This window comes from Lepus europaeus, chromosome 21, assembly GCF_033115175.1.
Source record: "Lepus europaeus isolate LE1 chromosome 21, mLepTim1.pri, whole genome shotgun sequence".
Taxonomy (NCBI): Eukaryota; Metazoa; Chordata; class Mammalia; order Lagomorpha; family Leporidae; genus Lepus; species Lepus europaeus.
The window spans coordinates 20,137,466-20,152,024 of NC_084847.1; positions in this window are offsets into that span (position 1 = coordinate 20,137,466).

Sequence of the window (14,559 nt, forward strand, 5' to 3'; positions counted from 1 at the left end):
ACTGGGTTGTTGAGGTGGAGCCCCCACGATCAGATTGTGTTGGCTGAATAAGGCAAGGTCACAAAGACATACATGAGCCGGCTCCCTGTCTCTCTGCTTTATGGCTCACCAGGTTGCTATTTCTTTGTACACACCCTGCCACTCACTGCTGTCTGTGGCCTCATCAGATGCCAAAGAAATGGGAATCTTGGTGGTGTATTTCTAAAATCGTAAGCTCTCTTCCATCACGAGTAGCATCTTAGATATTTAGTTGTAGTTACAGGAAGCTGACTAATACAGCTTGTGTGTGGTCGTGTAATGTCTGCAAACAGACTGTCCTTTGAAAGCTAAAATTCAACAGCCAAGAAAAAGCCCACCTCATTTCTTCCAGCCAAATGTCCTTCTTCTTTTGGTTTGTTTATTTCTGGGTGTCCCTGAAGATCCAACTCTCTTTTTAAAATTAAGATTTATTTATTTATTTGAAAGCTAGAGTTACGGGGGAGGGGAATGTATATAGAGAGGTCTTCCATCCACTGGTTCACTCCTTACATGGCCTCAACAGCCAGAGCTGGACCAGGCTGCATCCAGGAGCTCCATCCGGGTCTCCCACATGGGTATCAGGGGCCCAAGCACTTGGGTCATTATCTGCTTCTTTCCCAGACACATTAACAGGGAGGTGGATCAGAAGTGGAACAGCCAAGACTTGAACTGGTGTTCCCATAGGATGCTGGCGTCATAGGCAGTGACTCAACCTGTTGCACCACAATGCCAGCCCCAGACCAAACATTTAACTGCTGTATTCAATTCCTCTGCTTTCCCCTCTGTTTCCCAAGCCACATCCCATCAGTTACCCACTGACCATTTTCAACTTCTCTATGTTCACTCCTGACTTCTAGCTCTTCTTCTAGTGTCCCAATCTAAGTTTCGCACCTCTCACCTAGGTTGACGCAGCTGTGACCTAAGTGGTTTTCTGACAGGGAAGGCATCCGGTTACTCTGGTGAGCCTGTCAGTGATAGAAAAGCTGGTATCACAGGAAGAAGGTCAGGGGTAGGAGCTAGGGCTTTAGGGATCTTGACAAGTGTTGGAATAAATTGTGGAATATGTTCTGTTGATGGAGATGATTTTAGGTGATAGAGAATCAGAAAGTGGGAAAGACAATGTTCTTGTTTCAACTATCTTTTTTTTTTTTTTAAAGATTATTTATTTATTTGAGAGGTAGAGTTACAGACAGAGACAGGGAGACAGAGAATGATTTTCCATCCACTGGTTCACTCCCCAAATGGCTGCAATGCTCAGAGCTGGGCCAATCCAAAGCCAGGAGCCAGGAGCTTCTACCAAGTCTGTCGCATGGGTGCAGGGGCCCAAGCACTTGGGCCATCTGCTGCTGCTTTCCCAGGCCACAGCAGAGAGCAGGATCAAAAGAGGAGCAGTCAGGATATGAACTGGCACCTATATGGGATGCTGGTGCTACAAGCAGAGGCTTAGTCCACTATGTCACAGCACCGGCCCCTCAAATATCTTTATAAATTTAATTTAAGGGACCAGTGTTGTGGCCTAATGGGTTAAGCCTCCTCTTGCAGTGCTGGCATTCCATATGGGTGTGGGTTCATGTCTCAGCTTTCCCTCTTCCAGTCCAGCTCCCTGCTGATGTGCCTGGTAAAAGCAGCAAAAGATGGGGTCGGCGCTGTGGCGCAGTGGGTTAAAGCCCTGGCCTGAAGTGCCAGCATTCCATATGGACGCTGGTTCTAGTCCCGGATGCTCCACTTGTGATACAGTTCTCTGTTATGGCCTGGGAAAGCAGTAGAAGATGGCCCAAGTCCTTGGGCTCCTGGACCCATGTGGGAGGCCCAGAAGAAGCCCATGGCTCCTGGCTTCGGATCGGCATAGCTCCAGCTGTTGCGGCCATCTGGGGAGTGAACCAGCAGATGGAAGACCTCTCTCTCTCTCTGCCTCTCCTCTCTCTGTGTAACTTTGACTTTCAAATAAATAAAATAAATCTTAAAAAAAAAAAGCAGCAGAAGATGGCCTGAGTGCTTGGGCCACTGCATCTACATGAGAGACCCAGAAGAATTTCCTGGCTCCTGGCTTCAGCCTTGCCCAGCTCTTGCTGTTGCAGCCATTTGGGGAGTGAACCAGTGGATGGATGATCTCTCTCTCTCTCTCTCGTTCTGTAACTCTACCTTTCAAATAAATGTTTAAGAAATTCAAACTTTTTAATCAATGTAATATACTAATTTAAAAATTGTTCCATAGTTTAAACATTTTAATCAAGATCAGTAGTCACTACTTCCCTGTACATAACCCTCAAGCCTAATCCTTGATAGGCAACCATTTTCTTTTTAATGATTTATTTAGTTAAAGAGAGTTACACACACACACACACACACAGAGAGAGAGAGAGAGAGAGAGAGAGAGAGATCTTCAATCCACTGGTTCATTCCCCAAGTCACAGCAACGGAAGCCAGGAGCTTATCCAGGTCTCCTATGTGGCTGGCAGGGACCGAAACACTTGGGCCACCTACTGCTTTTTTTCCAGGACATTAGCAGGGAGCTGGATCGGAAGTGGAACAGCTGGGACACGATCCGGTACCGTAATGGGATGTTACTTTTGCAGGTGGTGGCTTTATCTGCTACACCTCAGTGCTGGCCCTGAGGCAGCCATTTTCCCCTCTCAGCTTTTTTGACATTTACCTTCACATTTATAAATTATATATTCATACTGACATTTCTTGATTTTTTTTTAATTAAAAAATTGTGTGTGATGTCCTACTCTGGGAGACGAGAATTCAGCTTTCAGCCTGCTGCATTCCTCTTCCCATTCCATCATTTCCCAACATGGTTGTATCACAATTTTGTGTTAAGTAACATCAACATTATTGTGATCATGAAAATACTGTTCTAAGAGGACCCATAAGGTGTCCTATGACTATAATTCCTCTCTCTTTATTTTTTCCTGGAGTTAATGATGGCCTCTTTGTTGTTTGTGCAGTAACCTATGCATTTATTGCTTTCCGAGTTAGTGAAAACTCACTCAGTGTCATCCCTGTGTTAGGGAAGTGTTGAGCTCTGTGTGACCCCTGGGGTGTTCATATGGCTGTTTGGCTTTTGACTGTTGCTCCCGAGGCCGTCTGGACAGATGCTATCCTGGACCTTCACCATCACCCTGGAAACTCCCTTGGTTCCTCCTTCTGCACCACCTGTTTCCTAGGGGTTAGGTGTTCCTTTTCCTTGATGTGTTCCCTTCGGTAGCTTCTGAGATACTGTGAGAGGAAAGTAAATTTTCTTGTGATTCTAAATATCTATTACTGACTTTTTTTCTTCTTGTAAATAAATTTCCACTTTGGTGAGAAATTCTGGGTTGGAAACTATTCTAGATTTTTAAGGTATTTCTCTGGGGTGTTCTTGTTTCCTGATGTTGTTGCAACTTCTGTGCCTTTATTCATGACCTGTTTTTCATATCTGGAAGGCTCGTCTTCTATTCATTATTCCAAAATACCATCAAAATATGCTTTGAGGTGTGGGCATTTGGCACAGTGGGTTAAGCCACCGCTTGGGACACTGTCCCACATTGGAGTGGCAGTTAGAGTCTCAGCTACTCCATGCTTCCAGTTCAGCTTCCTGCTAATGTGTCTGGGAAGCAGAGGATGATGGCCCAGGTACTAGGGTTCCTGCCACACACATAAGAGACCTGGGTGGAGTTCTTGGCTTTTGGCTTCAGCCTGACCCAACTGCAGCAGTTATAGGTGTTATAGTTATAGGTGGGAGTGAACCAGAGGATGAAAGATCTTTTTCTCTCTCTGTCTCTTCCTCTTCTCTGTCATTCTGCCTTTCAAGTAAGTAAGTCAGTAAATAAATAAATAAATAAAATCTTTAAAAAACATGCTTTGGTATGGGTCTTCACTCACGGTGACGGGCACTATGAAGGTATTTTTTAAATATGAAAACTAAAGCTTCTTATTTATTGGAAAGTTATTATTATTATTATCATTATAATACTCTTCCTTTGGTTTCCTCTTTCTGGATGCTTCCAGGTAAAATACACATTTTTCAAGGTTGTTACCCACCCATGCCAACAGCATACAGACACATGCTTGGCACTTCCTAAGATTCCAAGAAAGTATCAGATGGCCTCCGAAATAAACCATGGAGCATGCGCTGGGGAATATTCATTGAGACAGTAGGGTTCGGTAGGGGATTTTACTTTTATTTATTTATTTATTTTTATTTATCTCAGGGACAGACAGAAAGCTTCCATCTCCTAGTTTACTCTCCAAATGCCTGTAGCTGCCCTCAGTTGGGACCAAAACCAGAATCTGGGAACTCAATCTGGGTCTTCCATGTGGATGGCAGAAACCCAATCACTTGAGTCATCACTACTGCCTCCCGGAGTCTGCCTTAGGAGGATGTTGCAGTCAGGAACCAGAGACAGGTGTTGAACCCAGGGACTCTGATATGGGACATGGGCATATCAATCAGTGACTTAACCATTAGGCCAATTGCCCACTCTGGGAATTTTAAAAGCTGACAAACTCCACAATGCTTAGTAATTTTTTCCATATATCTATCTCTTTTTAAAAATTTTATTTAAGGCGGCGCCGTGGCTCAACAGGCTAATCCTCTGCCTTGCGGCGCCGGCACACCGGGTTCTAGTCCCGGTCGGGGCACCGGATTCTGTCCCGGTTGCCCCCCTTCCAGGCCAGCTCTCTGCTATGGCCAGGGAGTACAGTGGAGGATGGCCCAAGTGCTTGGGCCCTGCACCCCATGGGAGACCAGGAGAAGCACCTGGCTCTTGCCATCGGATCAGCGCGGTGCGCCGGCCGCAGCGCGCTACCGCGGCGGCCATTGGAGGGTGAACCAACGGCAAAGGAAGACCTTTCTCTCTGTCTCTCTCTCTCTCACTGTCCACTCTGCCTGTCAAAAAAATAAAAATAAAAAAATAAATAAAAAAATACACTGTTTAAAAAATTTTATTTATTTATTCATTTGTTCATTTATTCATTATTTGAAAGACAGAGACAGAAGGAAAGAGACAGAGAGAGGCTGGGACAGATAGACAGAGATTATCCTTTTGCTGGTTCACTCCCAAATGCCTGTAGCAGCCCAGGCTGGAAGCTGGGATTGTGGGCTGGTTTCCTACATGGGTGGCAGGGACCCAAGCCCTTAGTCCATCACCTGCTGTCTCCCATGTGTGCAGTAGCAGAGAGCTGGAATGGGAAACAGAACTAGGACTCAAATCCAGGCTCTCTGATATGTATGGGATGTAGCATCCCAGTCGGTCTCTTAACCTCTGTGCCAATCATTGGCATCTACCTACCTCTTAGACCTGGGCTTGTTTATACCCCTTAGAGGTCCCTAGTAATCAGCAGTGGTCAATTAGTGCACATCAAGCAGATTAGCTATGAATGGATGGGACCCTGTCAGAATGTGACGGGACTCAGATTTCTGCAGTCATTATTGTTCATCTCCCACAAGAAGTATCCCACACACTCAAACCTTGAGAACCGAACATACTCTTAGGTACAGGAGAAATAGGTGGGGCCCAGGGTTACTGGGTGACTCTTTCCTTCTTGCTCCTATCCTGGGCTGTGATGGATCACTTTTGGAGTAGATGAATGCGTAATGTTTCTTCTCTCACACTCCTGCGAAGGGAAACCTTTACTTGGGAAAAGTTGGGGTTGGGCCCATCCTATTGAAATCAATTTCTTAACTCCTTTATGCTTTATAACTGGTAGTTAGAAGTCATGGATTGCTGTCCATGGATCAAATTCAGCCTGCAAATGTGTTTTACTTGGTCTGTATGATATCTAAAACATTACTTGGCAACATTTTCAAATGGGAGATTTGCCACTAAAATTTGGATTCTTAGATTTCCTTTTGAAAAAAAAAATCAGCAGATCTGGTGGCAGTGGGTCAGCACGTCTGCATGGCAATGATTACATAAGGCTTAGTAGATGCTGTCCCTATTTGCTTGGGGCCTGTGCTCTCCAACTGGCCTACTTCACTCTTAGATTACTGCCTGGACTCTGTGGGCATTGGACCTTGTGTTCCTGTGTTCCCTGCTTTAATCCATCACAAGATTTAATGTATCACATCTAATCACTGGCATTGAGCTCTGGCTATTCCAGTGATTTTGCAGCTGTATCCAAACTTTTCTGCATTTTTTTAAAAAAAATATTTATTTATTTATTTGGAAGGCAGAGTTACAGAGATAGAGGGAGAGGTGAAGGGAGGGAGAGAGAAAACTTCCATCTGCTGGTTCACTCTCTAGATGGCCACAACAGCCAGGGCTGGGCCAGGCCAAAGGCAGGAGCTTCTTCTTGGTTTCCCATGTAGGTGGCAGGGCTCCAAGGACTCCAGCCATCTTCTACTGCTTTCCTGGGCACATTAATGGGGAACTTGATTGGAAGTGGAGCAGCTGGGACTTGAACTGGCACCCATATGAGATGCTGGCATTGCAAGTGGAGGCCTTACCCACTATACTGCAATGCCAGCCCCTTATTCTTTCATATCCCTGATTTAATATCTAGTTTGTAGATTTGCTTTAGTTCTGTGTACCATACCTTTATGCCTGGTATTTCTGGATTTGTTTACCAGTGCTTTCTAAAGTTATTGGGTTCAATAAATCTCCAGAGTCCTCCCCCTGCAGGCCACCACAAGTAGCTAAAATATTCAGCCTGAGTTTAGCTTCTCTGGAAAAAATCTTGGTACTGTTCTGTGTGGTTGACATCCAAATCGGTTGGGTCTGCTGTGATCCTCCAATAGGGGAAATTCAGACAACCTAGCAGAGGAGAGCTCTTGCAAGCCTGGGGCCATACAGTTGCTTGTCCTAGGGAAGGGCTGGAGGCAGGAATTCAAGTGGTTCTGGTTACAGTCAAGCTTGAGGGTAAGCACTCCTGGGATTCTCATCTTATCTGAGGTCAGGCTGTGTGGTTTTGATAAGAGTTGATCAGATGGGCTCAGTAATGACAGAAAGTGTGGCAAGCAAGGAGTTAGGTGACTCTAGCTGGGACCAAGAAAGAATACAGGTCAGCCAATAAGGTTGAAAGTTAGCCGGTGCCGCGGCTCACTAGGCTAATCCTCCGCCTGTGGCCCGGCACCCCAGGTTCTAGTCCCAGTTGGGGCACTGGATTCTGTCCCGGTTGCTCCTCTTCCAGTCCAGCTCTCTGCTGTGGCCCGGGAGTGCAGTGGAGGATGGCCCTAGTGCTTGGGTCACCCACATGGGAGACCAGGAGGAAGCCCCTGGCTCCTGGCTTCGGATCGGCGCAGCGCGCCGGCCGCAACACACCAGCCATGGTGGCCACTTGGGGGGGTGAACCAATGGAAAAAGGAAGACCTTTCTCTCTCTCTCTCTCTCTCTCTCTCTCTCTCTCTCTCTCACTGTCTAACTCTGCCTGTAAAAAAAAAAAAAAGAAAGAAAAAAAAAAAAGAAAGAAAGTTAGCCTGTTTATAGCAGGTGTGGGGAACATCCAGCCCATGGGCAATATGAAGCCCACAAAATCATCTGGTCTGGTCCTGCCAAGGCAACTGCAAGTGGAACTCAAAATTCAATAAATCTACTGTAGGCTAATTTTTTTAAAAAAAGATTTATTTATTTATTTGAGAGGCAGAGTTACCCAGAGGCGGAGGCAGATAGAGAGAAGTCTTCCATCCACTGGTTCTTTCCCCAAATGGCCGGAGCCGGGCTGATTTGAAGCCAGGAGTTTCTTCCGGGTCTCCCACATGAGTGCAGGGGCCCAAGGACGTGGACCATCTTCCACTGCTTTCTGAAGCCATAGCAGAGAGCTGGACCGGAAGTGGAGCAGCCAGGACTCGGACTGGCACCCATATGGGATGCTAGCACTGCAGGCTGTGGCTTTACCCGCTATGCCATAGTGCAAGCCCTACAGTAGACTAATTTTTAAGCTGAAAATTTTATATGGCCCACAAGTGATGTTATAAATATACAAATGGCCCTGGGCAGAAAAAAACTCCCTAACCCTGATGGATAGGAAGGTCAGCTCCCCCAGACCTGGAGAAGCTGGTTGTTAGCCTTGAGTGGCAGCCTAGGCATCCAAGGACTAATAACACCTTTTCTGTTTTAAAGTGTTAGATTTTTTTCTTTTTTAAAAAAATATTTATTTATTTTTTTATTTGAAAGAATTACACAGAGAGAAGGGAGGCAGAGAGAGAGGTATTCCATCCACTGGTTCACTCCGCAACGGCCAGAGCTGCGCCAATCTGAAGTCAGGAGCCAGGTGCTTCCTCTTGGTCTCCCACATGTGTGCAGCCATCTTCTGCTGCTTTCTCAGGCCATAGCAGAGAGCTGGATCGGAAGAGGAGCAGCCGGGACTAGAACCGGCGCCCATATGGGATGCCAGTGCCAGGGCGTTAACCCACTGTGCCACAGTGCTGGACCCCTTAAAGTGTCAGATTTTCTTTTTTTTTCTTTTTTTTTTTTTTTGGACAGGCAGAGTGGACAGTGAGAGAGAGAGAGAGAAAGGTCTTCCTTTTTGCCGTTCGTTCACGCTCCAGTGGTCGCCGCGGCCAGCGCACTGCGCCGATCTGAAGGCAGGAGCCAGGTGCTTCTCCTGGTCTCCCATGGGGTGCAGTGCCCAAGCACTTGGGCCATCCTCCACTGCACTCCCGGGCCATAGCAGAGAGCTGGGCTGGAAGAGGGGCAACTGGGACAGAATCCGGCGCCCCGACCGGGACTAGAACTAGATGTGCCGGTGCCGCTAGGCGGAGGATTAGCCTGTTGAGCCATGGTGCCAGCTAAGTGTCAGATTTTCTTCAGCAGTTTTATTTATATCAGGAACATATTTGCAGGTACCTAATTTTTTAATAATTTTTTTGAGAAGGAGAGAGAGAAGGAGCAAGAGAGCATTCCCATCAGTTGGTTCACTCCTCACTCTTAGTGTCTTTGACATCATTTGATCCAATCTTATAAATTTTTGTCATATATTCTTAGCATATTCATTGTGTAATTTATAGAACAGATCATGTAAATGCTATAATAAAGAACTACTACCCATTATAACTGTGTAACCATTTTATAGTCCTTTCAGTATGTTTTCTATACCCATGTTTGCAGATTAATAAGAATATGTGTATTTTATTTATTTTACACTGTATTTGTATCTTGTTCTTATTTTGATGATGTGTGAGCTTTATCCATTTTTTAAAACATTCTTTAAAATCTATATTTTTTAAAAAGATTTATTTTATTGATTTGAAAGGTAGAGTTACAGAGAGTGAGAGAGGGAGAGAGAGCACCATCTATCTTCCATTCCCTGGTTCACTCCCCAGATGGCTGCAATGGCCAGAGCTGAAACCAGGAGCCAGGAGCTTCTTCCAGGTCTCCCACGTGGTTGGCAGGAGCTCAAGTACTTGGACCATCTTTGCTATTTTTCCATGTGCATTAGCAGGGAGCTGGATCAGAAGTGGAGCATTTGGGACTTGAACCATTGCCCATATGGGATGCTGGTGTAGCAGGCTACAGCTTAACCCATTATGCCACAGCCCCATCCCCTAAAATATGCTTTAATGGTTATCTATTTCATAACCTGACTCAAAAGGAATATATTAGACCATGTCCTTGTTGTTGGATATTTTTTTCAGTAATTAAAATAATAGTAGGATGAGGTTCCCTCTGTCATAAATTTTGACTGTCTGATTCTTAGGTTAAATTCCTGGGAGAAGAACCAGTGAGGTCTTACAGATGCTAAGATTTTTTTTCCAATTAATTTGCTTGGATTTTCCAGAAAATTGTGTAACAAATAATGAGAAGTGTTGCCATTTTCCTTTCAATAATTATACTCTTTATTTATTTATGTTTCTTGTCTTATTGCATTGGCCAGACATTTCAGAGTAATGTTAAATGATTAGCATCATTGTGGGCATACTTGTTTTGTTTCAGTTTTTAATGGAAGAGTCTCTGGTGTTAGACTGTCATGTTTCATATACTCATGTTTTATTTAGGAATTTTGCATTGATATTCATAGTTGAAATTGGTCTGTAGTTTTCTTTTGCTCTGTACTCTTTGTCAAGTTGTGTAATAGGGTTACGCTAGCTCTGTGAAATGTAATAGGTTGCTCTTCTGTGGAGACATTTCCTGTGTCAGGAGGAGATAGCAATTTCTAACAGGCACATGCTGGATAGCTGACAGCCCTGTTGGGTTGTTTTCTTTCAGAGATGCAGACAGAAGATACATAATTGAATTCCCACATTCAGCTCAAACTGGTTATCCTGTCAGGAGGCTGGCATGTAAAATGATGTGCAATTGCTTCAATTACAAGAATCGAAGCATTTAGACAATTCTCCCTCTTTTGTTGGAGATGCAGGCTCTGCCTCTGAGTTTGAAGCTGTCAGGAGTCCAATTTAGCTGCTTTCAGACTCGCAGAGTTTGCTGTGGGCCATCGCTGGCCCCGATGCGACAATAGGGCTGATGTGTCAACTGTCAGCCTGGTATAGAGACCTTGTTCCCCTTCATGCACTTACTGTGCCGGCCCCTTCACTAAAAGATGTGTTGGTAGATGTGTGTGACAAGGCTGTTCGACTGTTAAAACTCGCCTTTTCTGCAGAATGCTCAAAGCCCACCCTCAATGCCTACTTGTGGTCACTTCTCAAATTCTAGGTCAGGGCTGAGCTCTACTCGTTTAACCAGGACACATATTGAGGCAGCAGTGGAGGAGAGAATGTGACCAGGTTAGCTCACTAATTTGCCACATGCTGCTCATGCTCTGTCCTAATATCAGAAACCTGTCCTTTTCTTGTTCTTACCCATCCTCACCATCTCCCATCAGCTCTCTCCTGGATTGTTGCAGGTGACAATACACCTGGCTTTACTGTTTTCAGTCTTTCCATCCTCAAGTCAGCCACAGTGGTATTTCTAAAATGCATGTAAATAAATGGATAACCTGAATTGATTACCTTTCTTGAAAAAATTTCTCAGTGATTCCTAGGGATTTCAGATCAAGTGAGAAATCCTTGCCGTGGCTACCATGGCTAACTGCTCTCCAGCCTGGCTTTCTGCTTTCCCCCTTTATGTAATCCAGCTTTGCATCAATTCTTTCTACTTTTTTTTTTAAAAAAACTTATTTATTTGAAAGGCAGAGTTGAGAGAGAGAGAGCGAGTGAGCTTTCATCTGTTGGTTTATTCCCCAAATGGCTGCAACTGGGCCAGGCTGAAACCAGGAGCCTGGAGTTTTATCCAGGTCTCCCACATCAGTGCAGGGACCCGAGCACTTGGGCCATCTTCAGTTGCTTTCCCAAACACATTATCAGGGTGCTGGATTGGAAGTGAAGCATCTGGACTTGAACCAGCGCCCATATGGAATCCCAGTGTCAGAGACAGTGGCTTAACCCACTATGCTGCAACGCCAGCCCCAAATCTTCTAAGCAGCACATTTTTCCCTTGCACGTGCTTTCCTTTGGTGCAAAACTACTGCCTGGTTAACATGGACCTGTCAGTCACATTTCAACTCAGACATAATTGTCCATGGCTATTTCCTGACCGTGTAGGTTGGAATTGGTGATTTATTTCTTTTCTCATGCACCTGTATGAGGGCACAGATAACATTGTATCACATCTGGACACTTTTCTCAATACTACAAAGGTGGGGAGGGCAGGGTTTGTGTTTACTGTTTCCCTAATACTTATCATATTTTTCAGCATACAGTAAGTTCTTAATAAAAGTGTGTGAAACTAAAACCTATACTTGGCTCTTAGGGAGGTATCTCCAGTCACCCATTGTGGATTTGATTTTCTAATTGGGATGTTGACTCCTAGGTGAGAAGAAAATGGAATTCAACTTTCACTTTCCAACTTGAGGGAAAACTTTATAGATGCTGAATGAATAAATGAATGAAAACACAGTGTACATTGTGTTCCCATGTCTGGCTGGTACAATAGAAATTATTCTTCATTGGAGCACAAAAGACTAGCTTGCATCCCCAAATCCTTTGCTTGCTACATTTCTGATTTTGAGCAAGTGTTTTTGTATCCACCATCTCAAGGTCACAGTCTGAAGAAGGGGTCATTACCCCTGCTTGCCTTGTAGGGTTACTGAAATAATGTTTTAAATACAATGTGCATGTTTCCAAGAGTTCCAGGGGGTGGGGCCAGCTCTGTGGCATAGTGGGTAGAGTGCTACCTGCAGTGCCAGCATCCTATATGGGCACTGGTTCAAGTCCCAGCTGCTCCACTTCTGATCCAGCTCTCTGCTATGGCCTGGGAAAGCAGTAGAAAATAGCCCAAGTCCTTGGACCCCTGCACCTGTGTGGGAGACCTAGAAGAAAGTCCTGGCTTTGGAACCATGCAGGTCTGGCCGTTGTGGCCATCTGGGGAGTGAACCAGTGGATGGAATTATCTCTCTTTCTGCCTCTGCCTCTCTGTAACTCTGCCTTTCAAATAAATAATATTAAAATAGATAAATAAACAAATACACTGTGTGAAGTATTGGTCATGATACAAAAGTGAAGTGCTCATACCCTAAGGTAGTATGGTATAATAATCCCAGTTACCACTTGTTGAGTGCTTCCATGGTCAGACAATTTGCATGCATTATTTCATTTTTGTCTTTTTGATCATCTAGGTTAAAATTCACCTTCCTTTAACCTGTGAGATAATTGAGCTTCAGAGAGGTTAAGTAAATCATCTAAAACCACACTAGGTATTTACTGAGCCAAGCTTTCAATCCATATAGGAACAATGGAAAGATGGCAGAAGCTGGTTCCATACTACTTGGGTCCAAGTCTGATTCTTTTACTTGCTAGTTTTGTGATGTGGAGCATAGCTCTTATTTATTTACTTATTTCTTAGCTTAAACATCAGAAATTTATTTTCGGGGCAGGCGCTATGGTTTAGCAGGTAAAGCCGCCGCCTGTGGTGCCAGTATCCCATATGGGCACTGGTTTGAATCCCGGCTGCTCCACTTCTGATCCAACTCTCTGCTGTGGCCTAGGAAAGCAGTAGAAGATGGCCCAAGTCCTTGGGCCCCTGCACCCGTGTAAGAGACCTAGAAGAAGCTCCTGGCTCCTGGCTTCAGATCAGTGCAGCTCTGGCCATTGTGGCCAATTGGGGAGTGAACCAGCGGATGGAAGACCAAGACCCCCCCCCCCCCCCCGCCTCTCCTTCTCTCTGTGTGTAACTCTGACTTTCAAGTAAATAAATAAATCTTTTTTAAAAAAAGAAATACATTTTCTCATAATTTGGGAGGCTAGAAATCCAATATGCAGGCCTGACAGGGCCGGTTTCTGGTGAGGGTACTCTGCCTGTTTACAGATGGCCTCCTTATTGTCTATTCATATGGGGGTGGGGAGAGAAGGAGAGAGGAGATCTTTCTCTTTTTATATTAACAATCCTATCATATTAGGGCACTACCCTGATGATCTCATTTAATTTTTTTTTTACAATCTGATACTTTATTTTTTTTTCTTATCAATGTGATACGAATACAAACAGAACAGATTCCATGTAGTTCATAGATAGAATTCTAAGAATATGATATTTCCTCCCTCCCTCCCTCCTTCACTCCCTCCTCCCTCTCCCTCATTTTCTTTTCTTTCTTAGCTTTTGAGATAACACATTTTCATAGTTGAAATATTAATGTGGCACATAGCTCATAGACTTCTGAGCCTTGACTTTCCAAGCTGTCAAAAGGGGAAAATACCTCATAAGGTGTTGCGAGAATTATAGTTTTGCAACTTATTGGATACACATATTAGCTGTCTGCCTCACCATATATCAGTTATCTCAACACTAATAACTGGTTCTCTCCTGTTTTTCACCCCTTCCTCTGTTTTGGAGAGAACCAGGGGCTTTGTATCACAAGGCAAGAGCGTGGAATTGGACTATGATAGGATTTGATGGATTGGTGAAATTACTTAATCTCTTTGAGCCTTGGTTTCCTTACCTGTGAACTGGAGCCAACAATGGATCCTAAGTTCTATTACAATTTATGAGGACCAGATGAGATCATGTATATAAATCCTTTGCCAATTCTTGGTACAATTATTAATGAATGGCAAGCAGCAAAGGCAATACTTAGGTAAGAAATAACAATAACACATTTTATGCTGCACACATTCTAATGCCCCTTAATATGAACTAAACTGTTTTTTCTCAAATTAGCCCTTGACATTGATGTTATTACTTTCCTATTTTACAAATGAAGATTCATTACATAGAGAATTTTGGTAATGTCTTCAGAGCTACCCACCAGAGCTCTTCCACACCTAGAAATTCTTACTTTGAGAGCAGTACTTCATTCACAGTGGCCAGTGGTAGAGAACCATGGAGAGTTTAGAGGCTCCCAGGGAAGATGGAAGGAATCAGTGAGGTTTGCCTGCTGTCTTCAAGAAACAGCTCAGAGGTCAGAGCTTTGGAAAAAGTTCAGCACAGAGAGCAAACTGGGGAATATTAGTTTCTTGAGAATGCTGAGAGAGTTATTGAACCAGTGAAACTGAGAGTACAATAGCCCTATTAAATGACCTTTTCTCAGCTCTCACGTTCGTGTGTTATGACCCAGAAGCAGTTGAATGGCCGGGATTGTTCCATGGGTGTCCATATGGCATTTTGCAGACACATACCTGGCCATCAA